Source organism: Oryctolagus cuniculus, chromosome 15 (assembly GCF_964237555.1).
Source record: "Oryctolagus cuniculus chromosome 15, mOryCun1.1, whole genome shotgun sequence".
NCBI classification, from domain to species: Eukaryota; Metazoa; Chordata; class Mammalia; order Lagomorpha; family Leporidae; genus Oryctolagus; species Oryctolagus cuniculus.
Genome location: NC_091446.1, coordinates 9,628,538 through 9,648,895, shown reverse-complemented (window position 1 = coordinate 9,648,895; position 20,358 = coordinate 9,628,538). Strand labels below are relative to the sequence as shown.

Genomic DNA, 20,358 nt, shown 5'->3' with positions numbered 1-20,358 from the left:
ATGGATGCAACAGTGGAAGGCTGAGAAACCAAGGTACGCCAAGAGAAACAGGTCTAACTAAAGCCAATCACACAATGGGGTCACCGGAGCAGGACTTGGATCTCGGCTGAATTCTCCTGCCTGGCCAGATCTAGGCTTGAGTGCCATACTTCATGCTCCACTGTGTTTCGATGGTGGCTTAGGACCAACGCGGGCATTTTGCCAAGGGAGCTTCATCAATTTCCCTTCGATGGATGATGGTGGTTCTTTGTAACAGGGCCCTTCGAACCAGAGCCCAGCACTCGGAAGACACGAGATCACGGGCTTGATCACACCTCTGAAGGTCCATGCCCCTAAACTCCTCGCAGACTGCCATGCATGAGGGCCTCGCTCCCTTGCTAAGGGTTATTCTAGCATGGAAGGTTGGACACAGGGGTCTGGGCGGTGCTCCGGCTCCGCGCAGCTCCTGGGGAGCGGCTTCCTGGCTTGACTTCCTCGGAGCTGCACAAAGACCATTTGTGTCTTTGTCAATTATTTGCCTCCCTCGCGGCTCTGCTTTCCCTCAACTTGTTCTTGGCTCATGAGCACCAGAGCCCCTCATACTGATCACATCTCAGTGGACTTTCCAAAGGGGGCTGAGTTTTTTGGCAGAAATGAAAGAGAAGGTTTGGCCCTCTGCGTTCCCTGAAGTTCCCCATGGCGCAGAGCGAGGGGAGGCTGCTGACGCTGCTCAGAGCCAGGTCGCCTGGCCTGAGCGGACAGAGCTGGCTCGCACAGTCCCGCCCCAGCTGCTCAGCCCAGGGCTCGCTCTCGGCACGGCTGCTTGGCCTGGGCCTCTGATGGGCCTCCTGTAGCAGCCTCCGCGGCATCGGCACAGGCCTGAGCCCCAGCAGCTGGGGCGGGCGAGGGGAATGACAGCTGTCTGCAGCCAGGGGAGGAGACCCGGTCTGCGGCAGCCTTCTGACCGGGGCTGGCAAGGAGGGGCTGTGGGCTTTCGTTGGGGTATCCAGCACCCAGGGACGCTCAAGGGAACGGCTTCCAGCCTGAGGTATGACAGGCAGCCACGCTTGACAAGGGCGCCTTCCAGGAGAAGCCTGCCCCCGCAGTCGCTGGGCCCACAGCAGCAGCTCAGTCCTGGGCCCTGTCACAGAAGCAGCAATCAAATAAACTTTCATTCAAAATGCATTGGATCGACTTCAAGTATTGCGTCCCCGGGACTCCCTACCACATCCTCTGGATCAATACATCAGAGCCACCCAGCTGGATCCATTTAAATAGATCAACAGTGGCTTCCTGGAGCCAGCTTCCCAGGTCAAAAGCGATTTTCAAGACGTCTGGGGCCAGTCGTCATTGGAAGACAGCTCTCCAGGCCCGATCGCCAGCGACGCGGGCCTATGGAAAAGCACTCGCCTCTAAGTAAACTTCCTTTCTTCCTTTAAGACCTCGGGAAAAATAACAATTCAAAAGATATATATTTTTTCTAAGTTCTTTCCACATTGGAGGTTTTTACTGCCAAAAACCACTTGCCGTGCGTGCAGCACTGCGCAAGGTGCTGTGAGCCCTATCTGGATGCTTATCTGGCAGAGCAGGGACGGCAGGATGAAAAGACTGTTTTCCATCTCACTGTAAGGGTTTGTCGGGCTGTGTTGCCGGAGATAAAGGCCAGGCACAACGGGATGAATGCAGTGGGGAGAGTCAAGATAAGGGCCCGGGGTCCCAGCCGCGCGTCAATTTTTCTGTGAAATACGAAAATCGCATAGCAAGCTCAGCGTTCTTGTTCCCCATTCTGGAACTCTGTGTCTGTGGCTCTGTTTGCATTTGCCATCCCTCGATGCAGCCCCAGCTAATTTCCTTCACCTAGAACCCCACTGTTCACCCGAGCTTCCTCGATACTCCTCAGCTGAGACCACAGTGGAATCCCAGGCCAGCATGCATCTTTGGGTGAGGCCCTTCTACCTTCTGCAGCTCATCTGGAAAATGGGCCCATCAACCCTGGCCTTGCAGGGAAGGTGGAAGCCAGTGTGGACAAGGGATGTCACGGGACTCAGAAGATCTAGAGTGACACAAACGCAAGCAGTCACATCTTTTCCTCCAAAGCCAAACACGTGCCTCTGCGTCACTCAGCAGGGAGCACAGCCCCTCCTGGGGCTTACATTCCATCAGGGGGAAGACACTGGCCCTTAAATCTCTCTGCTATGACATGTCATAGGTCAGGAAGGGCTACCAGGATATAAAATTATTCACAAATGAGCTGACAAAATGGACTGTTGACAGAATTAGAAGACATCTACCTTCACATCATCACTTGTACGTAATGACAACATCGTTAGTAAATCAGAACAGCCCAGATCAGAGCCACAGACCTTCCTAAGGAAATAGTAGGAAAGAACCCATTCACAAGGAAGAAACAACACCCTCCAAAGGACAGCACCGTGGGCAATGCTGGAAGCAGGAGACACAGACGGTGAAGGTGATGCAGGAAGAAACGGAACTGACCGCCGAGGTCTGGGCCAGAATGACCTTCTTGGGTTGGGTGTCTGATGCAGCAGTTAAGATGCTACCTGGGGCCGGTGCCACGGCTCACTAGGCTAATCCTCTGCCTTGCGGCGCTGGCATACCGGGTTCTAGTCCCGGTCGGGCTGCTGGATTCTGTCCCAGTTGCCCCTCTTCCAGGCCAGCTCTCTGCTGTGGCCAGGGAGTACAGTGGAGTATGGCCCAAGTACTTGGGCCCTGCACCCCATGGGAGACTAGGATAAGTACCTGGCTCCTGCCATTGGATCAGCGCAGTGCGCCGGCCGCAGCGCGCCGGCCGGGGTGGCCATTGGAGGGTGAACCAACAGCAAAGGAAGACCTTTCTCTCTGTCTCTCTCTCTTACTGTCCACTCTGCCTGTCAAAAAAAAAAAAAAAAAAAAAAAGATGCTACCTGGGGGGCTGACGTGGTGGCACAGTGGTAAAGCTGCCACCTGCAGTGCTGGCATCCCATATGGGTGCCAGTTTGAGTCCCGGCTGCATCACTTCCGATCCAGCTCTCTGCTGTGGTCTGGGAAAGTGGTGAAAGATGGCCCAAGGCCTTGGGCCCCTGCACCCATGTGGGAGACCCGGAGGAAGCTCCCAGCTCCTGTCTTCAAATCAGCATGGCTTGAGCCATTGCGGCCAATTGGGGAGTGAACCAGTGGACACAAGACCTCTCTCTCTTTCTTTCTCTCTCCACCTCTCCTTCTCTCTGTGTAACTCTTTCAAATAAATAAATAAATCTTAAAGGTGCCGCCTAGGGGGGCTTGCATCCCGTATCAGAGCATGGATGGAGTCCTGGCTCCGCTTCCAATCCAGCTTCCTGCAAATGCACATCCTGGGAGGCAGCAGGTGACAGCTCAAGTAGTTGGGTCCCTGTCGCTCACGTGGGAGACCTGGTTGGAGCTGTGGGCTCCTGACTTCAGCCTGGCCAGCTCCAATTATTGCAGGCATTCGGGGGCGAACCAGCAGATGGAAGACTTTCTCTCTATCTCTGTTTTTCAGATAAACAGACTTTTAAAAAATAATCTTCTTGGTGTCTAATGCTTTGAAAGTCATATGTGAAAAATACTGTTTTTTTTTCTAAAGATTTATTTATTTATTTGAAAGTCAGAGTTACACAGAGAGAGAAGGAGAGGCAGACAGAGAGAGAGAGAGAGAGGTCTTCCATCTGCTGGTTCACTCCCCAGATGGTCGCAATGGCAGGAGCTGTGCCAATCCAAAGCCAGGAGTTTCATCTGGGTCTCCCATCTGAGTGCAGGACCAAGCACTTGGGCCATCTTCTACTGCTTTCCCAGGCCACAGCAGAGAGCTGGATTAGAAGTGGAGAGGCTGGGACTCAAACCAGCGTCCATATGGGATGACGGCATTGTAGCCAGCGGCTTTACTTGCTATGCCACAACACCGGCCCCAAGATATTGTTTCTGTATCACAATTTTGTCAGAAAAAAAATCATGTTTTAAATGTCTCCACAGTTGATAGATTCTTAGTTCAGATTAAGAAATCTGCACTTGATTGAACTGTAACCCACATGTTGCTTACTGCAAAATAAAAGAGCTACTTTCATAGTTTTTCATTTGTTCCACTGTGGTATTTCTCTTCCAAGAATCAAGTACCGTCAGGCAATGAGGACCTGTATCCGCCATTCCAGTCCTTAGTTGCAGGTACACCCATCAAGACAGGACCCAGCTGTTCCCAAGGCCAATCCACTGTGACTGAATTACAGAAACCTGGTGGTTGGACCAACAAGTACCCAACAAATGATCACTTTCCATCAATCCTAAAAAACACAACGTTACTATGTACAGTAAGAAGCCGGCATTTTTTCGGGTTGTTTACTTGTTGTGAAGAGGAAATAAATTACTTCACTGAGGCCAGAATTCTGGTCACCAGCAGTATCAGGCTGGGGCTCTCTGGGGAGCGCGCCCTTTATGAACGTGGGGGCTGTCCCTGGAAAGTGTCCCTTTGAAGTCTTGGCCCACGACAGTGTGATTGAGCGGCTCGGCGTCTGCAGCCCAGCCGAGGCCTTCAGGATCTACTGGGCGATGAGAAGCTCACATCAGCGGCGCCCAGCAACGCACAGAACCGATAACACATGAGGCGGGGGAAGACAAATCCCACCAGGCAGGTGCGGCGGCCGGTGAGGCCGGGCCGGCACGTGTGCGTGCGCCTGGGAGGTGAGCCGCCAGGAGAACGATGGGGATTTCAGCACCAGGAGGTTGCAGATGGCCCCAGACCACCCCTCCAGTTCATCACGGGGAGGCACCGCACGTGGAGTGTGTGTGACAGACCAGGACGTGTTCACAGAACTGCCGCCTCGAGCTCCGACGCCCCACGGCGGCCCCTCCATCTTCCTCAGCGGCAGCCGGGATCCTTGTCTGTCTTCCCTACCTGGGAAACCGTGGGAAATGGCTTCGCCAGATCCACGCCATCGTGGGCTGCAGGAGGAATTCCGCTCCACGCGTGTTCCCCTTTCAAGGTTCTGTGTTGACCTGGCTTGTCCCTGGCTTTGCCACCTCGTGGCGGCTGTGGCCAGGGAGGCAGCAGCAATCGAAGGTGGCCGGACACCTGCTTTGAAACAGTCCTTTGGTTTCATCTGCGCGCGCGCACACACACACCCGCCCCACTTTGCTTCCTGGTGTGTGTCCACTGTCAAAGTGCCGAATTAAGGTAAAGGACTGGAGAGAATGAAGTCCTGTGAAATGCTTTCATTAAAACCAGGTCACTGTCTTGTCAGGGGTTTGCCTTTCTCTCCCAGCTGCCCTGGTGCTTAAGGAGGACAAATCTGAGCCCACGCTGAAGATACATGAACCCTGGAAAGAAACAAAGAAGCTTGCAAGTCAAACACGCCTTCATCGCAGACACAGAACCCTACTGAACTGGTTTCCTCGCTGCCAGCGTCCTGGGGGAGAAGAGAGATGACTGACTCGGCCGACTGCCGTAAGGAGTCTGATGCCCAAGTTCATCTCCAGTCTGGCTTTCAGACAAGAAAATGACACATCTATTCATTCTGTTTTCATGGAATGGACTGGCAAATGCATGCTGTGACAGAATGAACCTGGCCATCTCTACATCACTGACGCTGGAAAACTCGTGTAGGAGTCACCTGCTGCCAGGCCAGTGCTGGGGACACTGCTCCTATTCTTGGAGGCTTCTGTGATGGGAGGAGGCAGCTGTTTGGTGAAGGATGGCCAGAAGCACGGCTGGGACAGCAGCTTACGATGGTGCCAGGTGGACTGAGGGTGGGACCTGTCTGCAGAGCCACGGTGACTCTCCTGAGTCTTGTTTGGTGGCGTCCCGCGACAGCCGGGCACACTGGGACCGATGCATTCTGTGAGGGATGAATGGCTGAGTGATAGAATCGTGGCTGATGCATTCCCACCCCCGGGGATGCCAGGGCACAGGGAGGGAAGACAGGCAAAGCGTGGGGACCTCCGCCTCTAGCCAGTGAGGAGGTCTTGCCAGCTGGGCCAGAAGCAGGGATTCTCAGCTCCTCCCAGTCTGACCCCCACTCCCCCCAACCCTCCCCCAAAGGGCCCCATACGGACAGTGCCAAGGTCTGTTCTCAGTCCCCATTCCAGGTCATTTGCTGCAGCACCGGACTGGGGACCACAGAGGCGCCTTCTGAAACTTGCTCCGCTCTCCTCTGTGGGTACTGCTCTGTCATCCTTGTACCGACTCCAGCCTGGAAGCCCACAGCCCTGACCTCGGCCTTCTCCACGTAATGCCCCCACCTGCCCACAGGTGCGCTCGCCTGCTCTCTGCAGGTGCTCCTCCAGCTCGGGGAAATGTGCCGATTCTCTCCCAGCCCCAGTCCCCAGCCCACTCCCCCTCCTCCATCAACGCTGAGCCCTCTCCTCTCTGGTTGCTGCCGCATCAGCCCTCTGCTACAGAGTGTCCACTTCCGGCTCCTCAGCGGTACCAGGCCCCTCACCTCCTGCTGCGCTCACGTGCGTGGCCCCTGCGTGGGCCAGTTCCCTCCTGTAGCATCCGCCCCTCCTTCAGGCTCCTCTGCATTTCTCTCCATTCTCTGAACCTGCCTTGTCCTCTCTCAGGACTGCATTGTGAATGCCCCCCACACATACACCCCTAGAGTAGTGCAGTGCACAGCCTGCACCGCCACACATAGCAGTCCGGCCCTTTGATGACATCAGGTCTTTGTGCCTTCCTCCGTTTACCCAGATGTCTGGAGTCCTCTTTGTCCCCTCTGGAAAACCCTTCCCCGACCCTTCCAGGGTCAGTTATTTGATTCCTTTCCTAGACGTCCTTCGCAGCTGGAACCCCCTCAGTCACTGCACACTCTGCTCTAACGTCTGCTGACCTGTCTGTCCCACCCAGCAGTCGGGCAGTGGAGACATGACCAATTCATTTCCATCAAATCTCAGGGGCCCAACACAGTACCTGACACACAGACAGCACTCCCGAGATGTCTGCAGAACAAACAGGCCCCGTCTCCTACGACGGGTGCAGAACAAGCCTGAGCGACTGCTCCCTCGTCGTCTTACCTGGAGGCCAGTCACCCCCCAATTAAGTGGTTTTGTGTAAATAAAAGGCCTTTAAGGCAGACTCTATCACTTACCGATTTTGGAAGATTCTAGAAGTTGCTCATATTCATCTATGTACAACAAATATTTACTGAGCCCCTCCAAGCCCAGGGCTGAGTACCCAGCAGAGGACACAGCCTCGTGGAGCCCGCGTTCTGGGGAAGGCAGGAGGGAAAGCGCCAGAGAATGAACAAGGAGATGCAACCTGAGTGCGAGACAGGACATCCAATGGGCGGAGCCACAAAGGCAGCCGGGGCTGGGAGCCTGCCGTGTAGACAGGACAGCCAGGCCCGGCTTCAGAGGGCAGAACGGCAAGGAAGTAAAGGCAAGTGAAGCTCACAATCCTTCTGTATTGCTGAGGACTGCACCTGTGCTGGGTGCTGCCCAGTGTCTCCTCTGCTCCCCGGTGCAAGGGCCCTGTTCACCTGCCACCACCACATCCTGGGCACCGGGCAGGCAGCCCTGGCTATGACTGCAGGGGGCTCTGAAGAGGCCCAGGAGGCAGAGAGCAGGACAGAGACACTGCTGGGAGCACCCAGGGAGCCCCAGGTCTCAGCCTCCTGGCTTCGCAGGGGCAGAGAGGACAGAACCAGGCTGGCAGACCTGGCACGCACAGGCCTCACTTTGTGTTTTGCTTTGAAACTCTTTACTGGGCACACGATGGTGGGCGTGGAGCTGAGGGTGCTGGGGAGGCCTGGTGGGGGTCCAAGGATGTCTCCTCATTGGCAAGATACAGATTCTGACACCAGCCCCGCCTCTCCCATGCCCCTGCCTGCCGAGCCACAGGCGGGCGAGGGAGGCGGGGTTCTGGTCCCTGCCTGGCCTCCACACTTCTTGCCAGTTGCCCCTCTCACGCCCAGGGCTCCTTATGCAGCACGGACCTCTGACCGCCTCGTCTGATCCTCACACCCCCTTAGAGCAGCAGGCCGACGTTAGAGATGAGGAAACCGAGAGCTAGGCAAGGGGAATGAGGAGGTCCTCAGCCACTTGTGACCCCGTGCAAATGCACTTCTGTGTCTTCAATGCTTCTTTGCCCCAGGAGCCACACACACAGCACACATGGGGCCTGAAGGAAGCACAGGGTTTGCGACTGAAAACAGAGCTAGAAAGGTACCACTTTCCAGCACCCTTGGACGATGCCACTCTTGTCAGTGAGTTTGATTAAGCCAAGTCTGTATTTGAGCTCCATCTCAAATCTAGGTTTAACAACAATTTAGACAAAAGATATTTTCCAGGCTCAAAGACTTGCCTCGTAACAAAGCTAAATGCTAGTGTGTTAAAAAAAAAAATCAGAATTCCACCTTTCCTAAATCTGATAGAACGCTAATTGAGGCGGTAATTTGGGTAGACAGGCAGCTGGCATCTCCCCCGAGTGACTGTGGCACAGAGCATTAGAGAGCGATGCAAATGCAGCGGCTAATGATTAAAGGATGTAATTAAGCAGCGTCTGGGAATGCGTCTGGTAGCTCAGTGTGTGCAGCGGCGGCTCCCAGCAAGGCGGGCGGGTACGGGAGAGGGCCAAGCCGTGTTGGAGGCAGAGGAACTGGTTATCTGGGGACACTTTGCTAGTGCCAGGGTAGGAGGCAGCACGGGGTAACTCTGGGTAAGGCACATTTGGGGCAAGCACTTCCCTGGAGTCGGAAAGCACCGGGGTTTTTAGTTGTTCAGCATCCAGTTCTGCTCCCAACGCCTACGCCACCTGTGGTGCCAAGTGGAGCCCAAGGGCCTCTCAACTCGCCTCTATTTCTAGATCTCACCACAGTGCAGGGGCTCTAGGAGCGGCCAGGGCTGAAGTGGCCAACGAACAAGCAAACACTAAAAACCACCTCAAACAGTAATCACATTATCATGTGGTGCTGAGCCAAAGACACAAACCAAACTCACCTGAGACACAAAGTCTGTACCTAGTGTGATCCAACTACGCAGAGGGATGTATGAAAACAGACCTGGAAGGACACGTTACCAGTGGTTATTTCTCAAGGGTGAGACCACGATTTTTCAAAGAATTTCCTATACTTTCCATATGTATGTATGTATATACACATTTATATATAAAATATATACACATATAGGCATATACTTGTATATGTACATATATACTTACATATGTATATATACTTTATACATATTTTTGTGGGTTTTAAGATAAACACGTGTGTGTTTATTTTTTCCTGTACTTTCCATATACAGGAAAAACTACACAAATACCCCCATATATATGTACATATATATGTACATGCATACATATGCACACACATGCACTTATATCTTAAAGCCCTTGAAACAAAGCTGATGTACACCAAAGAGAAAACAACTGCTTCTGTGTTTGACAAGACACCAAACTCAAAGAGAGATAAGATCTTAGGCATGATCCATTCATTTCTTTCATCCATCCATCCATTCAGTCCATTAGTCAGTCAACAAACAACTAATTGCACACTTTTGCCTCCTGTGCATGGCACTGTGTGGTATACCATCCCTGTGCTCACCATGTCATACTCTTCAACTCCATCTCCATTCCACCAACCCTGCAGTGATCCCTACATGACAGATGCCGTCACTGTCCTAATCTACAAATGAGGACTCTACCCAGGGTGTCGCATCTCTCAAGCAGGATCCTAACCTAAGCATGGCCCCCCGGAGCTGGAGGTCTCCTGCCCGTGCCACTGAGTGTCTCGGACGTGAGATCAGGCCAACTCCTGCAACGTGATCTCCCCCAACTTCCACTCTGCCTTGCTCCCCAGGCCACTCCGGGCTTTGTTCTGCCCTGAGAAGCACTCGGAGCAAGGGGACTCCTGCCCCGCTGGATGACACTGTGTCTCCTTCCAGCCCTCCACGTCCCAGACTAAACATTCCTGGGCCCTTCAGCTATCTTTCATGGATTCCCATGACCCAGCAGCCCCCTGCTCTCCTCCAGACTGCTCCAACATGTCCATGTCCTCAGCATTTGGCTCAACAGCAAAGCCCCTTGCTGTGATTGGACCGTGTAGTTGACCACACCCATCACTGCTCTGTGGGGTCTGTCCAGCACACAAGCCTCACCTCGGACCACACACTGGACATTACCATATGTCAAAAACATGCTCATGTAGGCTTTCCTGCACAGTTGGCTCATTTTTAACATTGAACTTGAACTTTGAACACTTAGCACACATAGATTAAGTCTTTTATGCTAAACTAAAAAATTCCTTATTTTAATAACCAAAAGAACATGTAAAATTCTTCCAGAAAGTTCCATTCAAATGTATTTTACACATTAGACAGTTCTTAGGAAGGGAGAACAGTTTCTTGATATTGAACATTTAAAAGTTTATGTATTCTAAAAATTCACTTGTTACTAGAAATACAATTTTAATAGAAACACAGTAATAAATGGTGACGATATTCACAGGACAAATCACCAAGCCTACCATAGCCCCATAACTGAAATAAATCTTTCTTGACTACTTTAAACATTAGTAAGACCTTGTGTTTTTTTTTTTTTATTTTCTTATTTGACAGGTAGAGTTACAGACAGTGAGAAAGAGACAGAGAGAGAGGTCTTCCTTCCGTTGGTTCACTCCCCAAATGGCTTCTACAGCCGGGCGCTGCGCCGATCCAAAGTCAGGAGCCAGGTGCTTCTTCCTGGTCTCCCATGCGGGTACAGGGGTCCAAGCACTCAGGCCATCCTCCACTGCCCTCCCAGGCCACAGCAGAGAGCTGGCTTGGAAGAGGAGCAACTGGGACTAGAACCTGGCATCCATTAGGGACGCCGGCGCCGTAGGCGGAGGATTAACCAAGTGAGCCACGGCGCCGGCCCAGACCTTGTGTTTTAAGCACATAAAGGCCATTTAATCATAGAGGATATCCAACACTATCTTACTACATGTGGGGTCACTTCTTGGAATGTTCTTATACCGTTAATTATTAAAGCAAAGAATATTGAACATATTTTGCATATCTTAAATTCTAAGGTTTGAGGTAAGCCTAGTTTTATTAAAGTAGGTGTTTATAAAGATTGTAAGCCACAAACAAGGAAGATACTGAAAGGTTCAAGGGCATGGGAGATCCGTGGCGCTCGGACTTGGGGTCCTGATCAGCTTCTAGACCTGCTCCTGCCCTTGTCCTGACACAGCCTTCAGCGACATTGCTCTGAATCTGAAGTCCCCTCTTTGACTTTCTCAGAACATCATTCTCTTGGTTCCAGAATCTACGGGACTGAGCGCCGAGAATGAGGGCTGCACCCGGGACACGGATGTCTGGAAGCCTTAGATCCCACAGACTCTACTGTGGCCCCACACGTTATCAGATATTATCAGAACTTTCCTTCCAGCCCCAACTTCATTTTGGCCAAGTTCTCTGCTCTTAGAGACGAAGAGGCCTCTGCTGTCTCCAGGCCTACGTCCCCCACCTTGGTCACCCCAGCAAGCAAGAGCTCCTCTTTCCCACAGCGCCCACAGTCTCCATGTGGACCCATCTGAGCCTCTGCTCTTCACGGTGACCAGAGAGCCTGGAAACAAGCCCAGGTCACGTGACCACCCCTGAAGCAGAGGGAAGGGTGGGCAGGACAGGAACAAATTAGTGGTCAACCCAGCCAAGCTCACGACACACGGATATGAAATAGGAGCGGCAAGGTATCCAAGGAGAATGGAGCTGCCACACCCTGGAGAGGGGCGAGTGGATCCAGGATGGATGGAAACACCAAGTACCTACCACAGGCAAGAAGGGAACTGGCCTTCCTGAGGAACACTCGGCGTGCTGTGACGCACCACTCACCCACCCCGAAGACACGCATGGTCCCTCGAACTGCAACCTGATGGCAGCCCCGAGCAAATCAGCCCACAGCTGAGAGCTCAGCCAAGACCAAGGGCAGCACAGCTCCCCCGCTAGGGGCAGGATCAGGAAGAAAGGAAGGCAACGAGGGCTCCCAGGAGACCACGGGCCGGAGGTGGAAAGGCAGGAGCAGGAAGGTGCTCTCAGACCTGCTGTCTGGGAGTCAGGTTTGCCAGTGAAGGAGTAAGAGGCCAACTTGAAGGCCTCCTGCTGAATGGCCTCTTGTCACCGTGGCAGCAGCCTCTACCCATCTAAGGCTTGGGAAGCTACACTTCCCAGAATCCCTTGCCCTTGCCGATGAGACCTGCAGTGTGGACTAGCAGTGGAGGCCTCCTCTGGAGGTGACTTCAGTGGACACGTGAGCACTCGCTGACTCCACGCTGGCTCCTCAGCCGGAGCTTGGGGAGCACCCATTCCGCCACTGCAGACTGAGCCCACGGGAGGCAGCTTCTTCAGGAATTTTTGAGGACGACAGCTTTAGAGAAACGTGGGGTCCTCAGCATCTGCCTCCCCAGTCTTCTGGCTATAGCTCCCCTCATTTCTGAAGGGCAACCCCAGCTCTTAGAACACTCAACAAGCCCTGCCCTCAGACTGAAGGCCTCCACCCCCCACACACCTAGACTGGTTGCGTTTCCTTGACCAGCCTAAACTGACAGAGACCCGGCGAGTGGGTGTGGCTGCCCCCGCTACACCCAAAGCTCTGTGGAAGAGCTTCACGTCTGTCTCAACTTTCCAGCCTATACCACTGAGCTGGGAGGCGTGTCAGTGGATGACTTCACTTAGAAAGCTGGCTCTTTGGATGGCCCAGGTGCTTGGGCCCTGCACCCCATGGGAGACCAGGAAAAGCACCTGGCTCCTGGCTCCTGCCATCGGATCAGCGCGGTGCACCGGCCGCGGCGGCCATTGGAGGGTGAACCAACGGCAAAGGAAGACCTTTCTCTCTGTCTCTCTCTCTCACTGTCCACTCTGCCTGTCAAAAAAAAAAAAAAAAAAAAAAAAGCTGGCTCTTTAAGCTGCAGATGACCTCGGTGCACTTGTGGTCAGGAAGGGTGGGGTCCTCCCCAAGCACCTGCAGTGGTGGGATTCCCCACCTGCACTCACAGATGGGAGAAAGCAACACCTCCTACTGTGTGCTGGTCTCTTGAGCAGAATGTATTTAACTAAAACCATCCCTTCCAGGAGCAAAGAGAGCCTATAGGACTCCGAGTGTGAGCGGAAATACTCAGTGACCAAGGGCATACTAAATGTCTATGTTGACTGTCACTGTAAAACTACAGCCCAGGCTTGAGTGGCCAGGGAACTTGAATAAAAGAAAAAACATGAAGCAGGGCTCTTCTGTCAACAAAAGCATGGACCACGATGTTCCCAGCCTCTATATTCAATGCTGCAGCCTGGGAAGGACTTCATGTAGCAGCAGAAAATCCTAAAGAAATCAGCTAGGTGGCAGCCCCACCATCCTTGAATTCCATAAAGACTCATAGCTTCTGTAGAGTATGTTGACAGTTGTTTGAACTTTGCAGCCGGAAAGGGATGGGCTAATATGCTTGTATTGACCCTTTCTAGGGGTTTCTGCCCTCAGTTTTCTCTATCTGTGAAGCAGGGATGATGGTCGTATGACTGATGAAGCAGCTGCAACCGTTCTTACCCAGCAGCAGGAGTGGCACCACGTGGCTGCCATGGGAGGCACTTCACACTCTTCCATGACTTCCACCAGTGCCATTTCATACGAGGGCACTCCTCTCTCTAAAACATATCTTGGGGGCCGGCGCCGCGGCTCAATAGGCGGCACCGGCACACTGGGTTCTAGTCCCGGTTGAGGCGCCGGATCCTGTCCCAGTTGCCCCTCTTCCAGGCCAGCTCTCTGCTGTGGCCCAGGAGTGCAGTGAAGGATGGCCCAAGTGCTTGGGCCCTGTACCCGCATGCGAGACCAGGAGAAGCACCTGGCTCCTGGCTTCGGATCAGCGCAGTGTGCCGGCCGTAGTGCGCCAGCCGCGCCGGCCATTGGAGGGGTGAACCAATGGAAAAGAAGACCTTCCTCTCTGTCTCTCTCTTTCACTGTCCACTCTGCCTGTCAAAAAAAAAAATAAATAAATAAAATAAAACATATCTTGGGGTCTGGGAATCTGATGTAGCACGTAAAGCCGCTGCCTACAATGCTGGCATTCCATGTGGTTCATTTATTGGCTGCTCCATTTCTGTTCCAGCTCCCTGCAGATGTGCCTGGAAAAGCGGCAGAAGATGGCCCAAGTCCTTGTACCCATGTGAGAGACCTGGAAGAAGCTCCTGGCTCCAGCCTGGTTCAGCCCTGGCCACTGCAGCCAGTTGGAGAGTGAACCAACAGATGGGAGATCTCTCTCTCTCTGGAACTCTGCCTTTTAGTTAAATAGATGATAATTTTAAAAAATTTGTCTTCCTGATGAGTTTTTAGCAAAACTCTACTCCAATGCTTCCTCTAAATAAGATCATGAGGTTAATGATTTTTAACTACGTGGGTCAGTGCTCCCGTCTGAACCATTCATGGAGACACAGGTGAGTGGCCTGGGAAAAAGTGACCAAAGTCACCAAGAGTGGCGCCATGGTGCAGGGGCGTTCGGCTCAGTCCTGGAGGCCAAGGGGGGTGCCTACCCACATAGTGCAGGTTCTTCAAGACCTCCTGAGCTCTGGCAATCACTCACATCCTCCACAGATAAAGATTAATGAACAACTTACTTAGCATATGAAGATGGATTCATAATGATTGTTGACTCTTGGCTGGGCGCTATGCTGGTCACCCAGGGACACGCCTGTGAGCAAGGCAGAGCTGGCCCCTGCCCCACGGCAGCCTGATTCTGGGCGCAGGTGTCTCCACCTCTCTGCTCATCACTGGACCCCACAGAGGCCCTTCGAAGGCCTTTTCCTTTAGCCAGCCCCCAGAAAATTTCACAAGATACAGTGTTCATCTGGTGTCTGAGTACAGATCTGGGGGCAGACAGCAGTGCTGGGAAACCGAGCACAGAGTCCTTGTCACATGGCAGCTGGGGGTCTCCAGCTGTGCAGGGTGTGTGGGGAGAGCACGACCACCAGCCCTGCCAGTCAGATCTGGACAGATTTCGCTCATCCTAGGACGACAACACACAGGCTGCATGCAGCAGGGAACGCCGCTGCCCGCCCGGCTCTACCATCACATGGACCGCAGTGACAGGAGGCCAGAGGTGGGCAGGTCGCTGGGGGCAGGAAGGACAAAGCAGGCTTCCTGGGGCACTGGGGTCCCAACGACCCCAGTGATGTGCATGCGGATGCTCCCTTTGTGGGGAGTAATTATTCAGCACCCACTGCTCCAGAAACTGGACAGGCAAAGGCGACAAAGACGCTGTGAGACCCCGAGTCTGGAGGAAGAACAGCCGAGCAGGGGGACCGCTCTCCACGAGGCACGAGCCCCAGGAAACAGGCAGAACAATCCCTCCTTGCCGGTTTGTTAGGTGGGGAGTTGTCTGTTTGGGTACTTGAGAAGTGGACACAGAGAGAGGAGTAGCTGTTCTAGAAAGTTCCTGGGGCAGGGGAAAGAAGCGGAGGCTGGGCAAGCCAGTGAAATTATCACGCCCGGGTCTGTCGGTGGAGGAGTCAGGGCAGGAAGGCGGACGGGGTCCAGGGGCCTTAACCTGCTGCACAGTTCCAGGTATCAGGAAGTCAGGGCCACCGTGGGGTCCCACCCTGGGGTCCTACATTCCTCAGTCTCAGTATCCCCACCAAACTCAGTCACGGGCTGGAAGCAGCCGCCTGCACACGGCGCTAGGTTCAGAGCAAGCTGCCACAGTCATCAACAGTTACACTCACTGCCTGGGAGAGCTCAGGGTTCACGTTCACGTCCATCACAGGTGGACACTGGTGGTGGGGGGGGTGCACACACTCACTGCAGTCACCTCTGGGCCAGAGCTCTCAGCAGCCCTGCCATGGCCAAGGGTTGTGATTATTACTGCAAACAAACCACAGCGAATTCCAAACACGGGGCATGCCCGTTCCTTTGTGCTCCGAGGATTCTGGAGGGAATCCTGGAGGAAGTGTGTGTGGGGTCCCACAGGGCCTGGGGGCGTAGCCAAGGTTTCTGCAAGGGAGGGGATGCCTGGCCGGACAGGGCAAGACCAGATCAAACCTCCGCAGTGCAACTTGGGGAGGGATAGAAGCTTCCACGTCTCCCCAGGCCAACGTGATGGTCAAAACCCAGGTAACGGGATGAGCAAGGCTTAGCCTACCTAGCAGAGTCCCTGTGCCGGAACCTCCCCACACCACAGCCACACACAGGGGAAGCCACGTGTGGTCTGCCGGCCTGGCCGGTGGCACAAAGCCCCTCCCCCCACCTGTAAAGGCGTCACACCTGCCACTGTCCTGATCTCTCTCGCAGTGATGTCAGATGACAAACCAGCGCCATTCCTCCAGCATCTGCACACCACGAAAGCCTGCGAACAAGGATCTGAACCTTTCCTGCTGTACACAAGCTACAGGGAGAGTGAGAAAAATCACCCAGCTGGGTGTAGCTCCGCTCTCCAGACCACCGAGTTTAACATCTAGGGGGCACACGCGGTGGGAGAAGGCGTGTTTGCAACTCCATCCCTGCCTCCACCAACCGCCATCACTAGCGCAGGAGTCACCCCGACCCCACCCAGCCGCACACCCCACAGCGCGCTTCCTGTCTGCTCCTGCTCACTCTCCCCTCCGCAGGGGACACCTCACCCGTCCAATCAGTTGACAGCTGCTCCTTCTTCCCTTCACGCCATCGTCATCTCCGCCGGGAAGTCCTCCTGGGGCCCCCGGGCTGGGCAGGCCCCCATCCCTGCCCTCCGCAGGCTGCACTCCTTTGGACACGGGTTCCTTGAACGGAGGGAGGGGCCGGTGTCATCCTCGTTTTCATGTCGGTGGCACCTGACACACACGGGCCTGGCTCACTGCACCGTCGGTAGAAGTTCCCAGAATAAAGGCAGGGGCGTGGCCGAACGCCGACTGCGTGACAAGCCATCCCCGGGCGAGATTTCCGGTGGGGCTCCAGCATCGCGAGGCTGTGAAAAGGAGTAAGAAAAACGAGGCGGTGGACACCCCTGCACCGAGCAGAGAGGCAAACAAGGACTGAGAGCACCCGGGGCCTCAGGCAGGGCCCGCCCACGGCCCTCAGCCCCTAGCTGCCTCCCAGGCCAGGTCGCGGGCCCGGCGCCTGCGTGGTTCCCGCTCGCCTCTCTGCACAGCCTCGGAGCCCTTCTCTGAGACCGCGGTTCCCCGCAGGCCGACGAAAAACAGTCGTGCGCCGGCTTACAAGTAAACCGTCCCTGTGTCTTAGCGATGTTCAGTTGCAGGCTCACTTCCGCAACCCGGCCCCATCTGGAAAGCACGGGAAATCTGACCTCAAAACCGAGCCCCACCTCTGGCTGTTATCTCAGCTACGACTGCCCCGAGGAACGGGGTCCTCCGACCAGAGAGCGCGACCGGACCCTGGTGGTCAGTGTCCTCCCCGGAAGAGGAAGCTCGGCCCGCGGACTTCCGGCTCTGCCCGAGGTACCCGGATGGCGGGCGATGGCCGGCCCGCGGACTTCCGGCTCTGCCCGAGGTACCCGGATGGCGGGCGATGGCCGGCCCGCGGACTTCCGGCTCTGCCCGAGGTACCCGGATGGCGGGCGATGGCCGGCCCGCAGACTTCCGGCTCTGCCCGAAGTACCCGGATGGCGGGCGATGGCCGGCCGGAGTGGTTCGTGCCGAGCTCCCCAGAAGAGGTTAAAGTCCCTGCTGTGCTTACCCCTGGCAGCTGTGCCCGCGACCTTCTTTGGAACCAGGGGAGGCTGCAGATATCGTCAGCTAAGATGTCCGCAGGGCGGGGTGGGCTCCATTCCTTCCTTGTGTTCTTCCGAGACCACATGACGTGGGACACAGAGACACAGGGGAGACGCCGTGGGCAGGGGGACGCAGAGGTCGGAACGAGGCTACGGTAAGCGCGGGAAGCCAAGGCCCGTGAGCAGCCGGCCACAGCCAGGAGGGAGCCGGCAGCGACCAGGGTAAAGCCACTGTCCCCGGAGGCCGCAGGCCCGAACCGGTTCTGCCTACACCTTGGTCTCAGAGACTCACTTTCCGTGGTGTTCAGCTGTTCCCTTTGCGAGGATTTGTCACTGCAACCCTAGGAAACCTGGGACTCGGTCTGGTTTTCTGCCTCCACGAGTTTCTGGAATTAGAACGTGAGGGCAGGAAACGTGCTTCAACCCCATGCCTCTTCTTCTCATTTTTAAGATTGATTGATTGATTGATGTGAAAGGCAGAGTTATAGAGACGGTGGGCAAAAGAGAGAAAGAGAGTTCTCTTCCATCTATTCATTCACTCTCCAAATTGCTGCAACGGCTGGGGCTGGGCCAGCAAAAGCCAGGAGTCTGGAACTCCATCTGGGTCTTCCACTACAGTCTCAGGTGCAAGGGCTGGATCGGAGGTGGAGTGCCTGGGACTCGAACCGCTGCTGTGATAGGGGATGGCAGCCTCACAAGCGGCAGCTTAACTGCTGCCCCGTATCACTGGCCCCTGGCACCATGTCTTTCTACCACATTAAGCTGGAGGAAGACGAGGTGACCACATCTGGCCCCAAGTCCAGTAGGCTCACGGATCTGAGAAACATCCCTGGTTCAGGCATGACCCCGAGGGGCTCATCAGGGAGGCTGGCCAGCACTGACGGCTTAAGTATAACCATCAAGGGCCTCTTCCGTGGGGGCACGCGCTCTGGAAGTGAAAACGCAGCACTCATCCTCCCAGAGAGCTCAGAGGGAGAGCGGTGCCTGGCGGATGTCCCCACGTGGTGATAAGGGGTCCCAGCGGGCAGTCCAGCTGTGTGTCTCCAGCATCAGCATCCAGACCGCCAAGAGGCGTGCAATCCCCGAGCCTGGAAATCATTGTCTTCCCCTAATCAGATCATCTGTGCCACCCAGGCAGGCCCGACACCCAGGCCGGAGGACACGCTGGGACTGGGGCCACACGGGGCTGACCTTCTGCAGCCTTGCTCGGGGCTTCCACGGGGGGGCTGAGACAGAGACACCCTCCCCGGGGTTTCACATTTCCCAAAGCTTTGGTTCCAAGCTCATTTCTCATCGCACGACTGTTTGGGGCCATCCAACACGTGTGAGGCTTTGTCCAGGCTGTTTGGGGTTCTTTTGTGAAACTGTCAAAACAATGACCTCATTTGGAGCCATCTGCTGGCACGCTGGACTGGCACGGAGCTTGCTGCCGACTGCGGCGCTGGGAGCAATCAATTCAAGATGGCCACTCTGGGCACACAGCTCGCTGGGCAGTAGTGGGGCAGATAGCTGATTGCGCCATCTCTTCCTCAAGTTACCAGATACGTCAGCGCTCACCCAGCCTCCACCAAAGCTGCCTGCCAGGCATGGCAAAGGGAAGGCATCGTCCACTGACCCAGAAACAAGGAAACCACCCTCTGCCCTCTCCTCCCATCATGTCCCCGCCTGGGCTTTAGCTTGCAAAGCAGAAGGGCACGATTAAATTCATGAAAACGGATGTCTCCGGAGCAGAAAGCGGTGGGTGCTATCAACATGTGGGTGCCGACAAATGGCCTTTATCCCGTGCCACGCGGCTAAATCCGGGCTCTTGCAACCACAGCAGAGCTCGTGGGAAAGAATCACCTTGGGCGTCATTCAGGCTCCCGCTGTGATCCTCCAAAGGGAAGGAACTGGGCCACTCCACAAAGGCACAAAGCCCGTGGGAATTTCAGAGTTGGGACTGGGGTTGCTGAGCATGGTGTTTTCACGGCCTGAACAATTACAGAGCAGGTGTGTGTTTAAACGCTGCTGAAACGAAGAGCCCTCATTTTTTATTGCAAATTCTCCCGTTTCCCCACGAAAGGAAAGAAAGCAACTTGCAGAGACGTGCAGGAAAATTTATTTTTGACCCAATTTGTTATTGTTGCCAATTTGCTTCCTGAAAGCTCAGCAGAACTTTGCTGTTTCTGCCAGGGGCCCGGTTTGGGAGCTCTACTGTGACCCTGTGTGCCCAAGGATGCCCTGGTGCTGTCAGCTGCCCCTTGATGTGGGATACGGTATTGCACGTGCGTGGGTATTGGGAGGGAGTGAGCCTCATCTCGTGTGTGAAAATTAGCAACTAGATGCTGCACAAGCCTGAACCGACACAGGTCTCTTGCCCACGTGCTAAGTCTGGTGTGTAATTCTAACCAAGTGCAATTACTGCAAACTCGGTTCAGGAGGTAGTGCTGGTTTGCCAGGACATCACCGTGACACCATCCGCAGAACTGGCTCGCATCTTGGGACTTGGGACACAGCAAATAAAGTGTTCAGGCTACAAGAGGAAGGAGAGAGGGAAAGGAACCCGCCGGCTGCCCCTGGAGGCATCACTTCTAACCTGGCCAGAGTCAGACCCCAGCTGGGCACAGAGAACTGAGGTGGGAGTTCTGCCAACTCTCCCTGCCACCATGACGAGCCCCTGCCATGCAAGGCAAACCTGACAGTAACAATGATGAAGACAGCAGTGGAGTTGGCAGGTGGG

General features: G+C 54.7%; 1 long non-coding RNA gene across 1 annotated transcript in view; it reads right to left on the bottom strand.

Moving 5' to 3' along the window:
- Positions 1-17,413, bottom strand: part of LOC138845469 (uncharacterized) — a 46,009-nt gene extending 28,596 nt beyond the window's left edge. Inside the window, exons 1-2 of the long non-coding RNA XR_011382753.1 lie at positions 17,235-17,413; positions 16,555-16,877 (exon numbers count right to left, since the gene is read on the bottom strand). This is a non-coding gene — a long non-coding RNA (uncharacterized lncRNA). The remainder of the gene's footprint in view (positions 1-16,554; positions 16,878-17,234) is intronic.
- Positions 17,414-20,358: the final 2,945 nt, after the last annotated feature.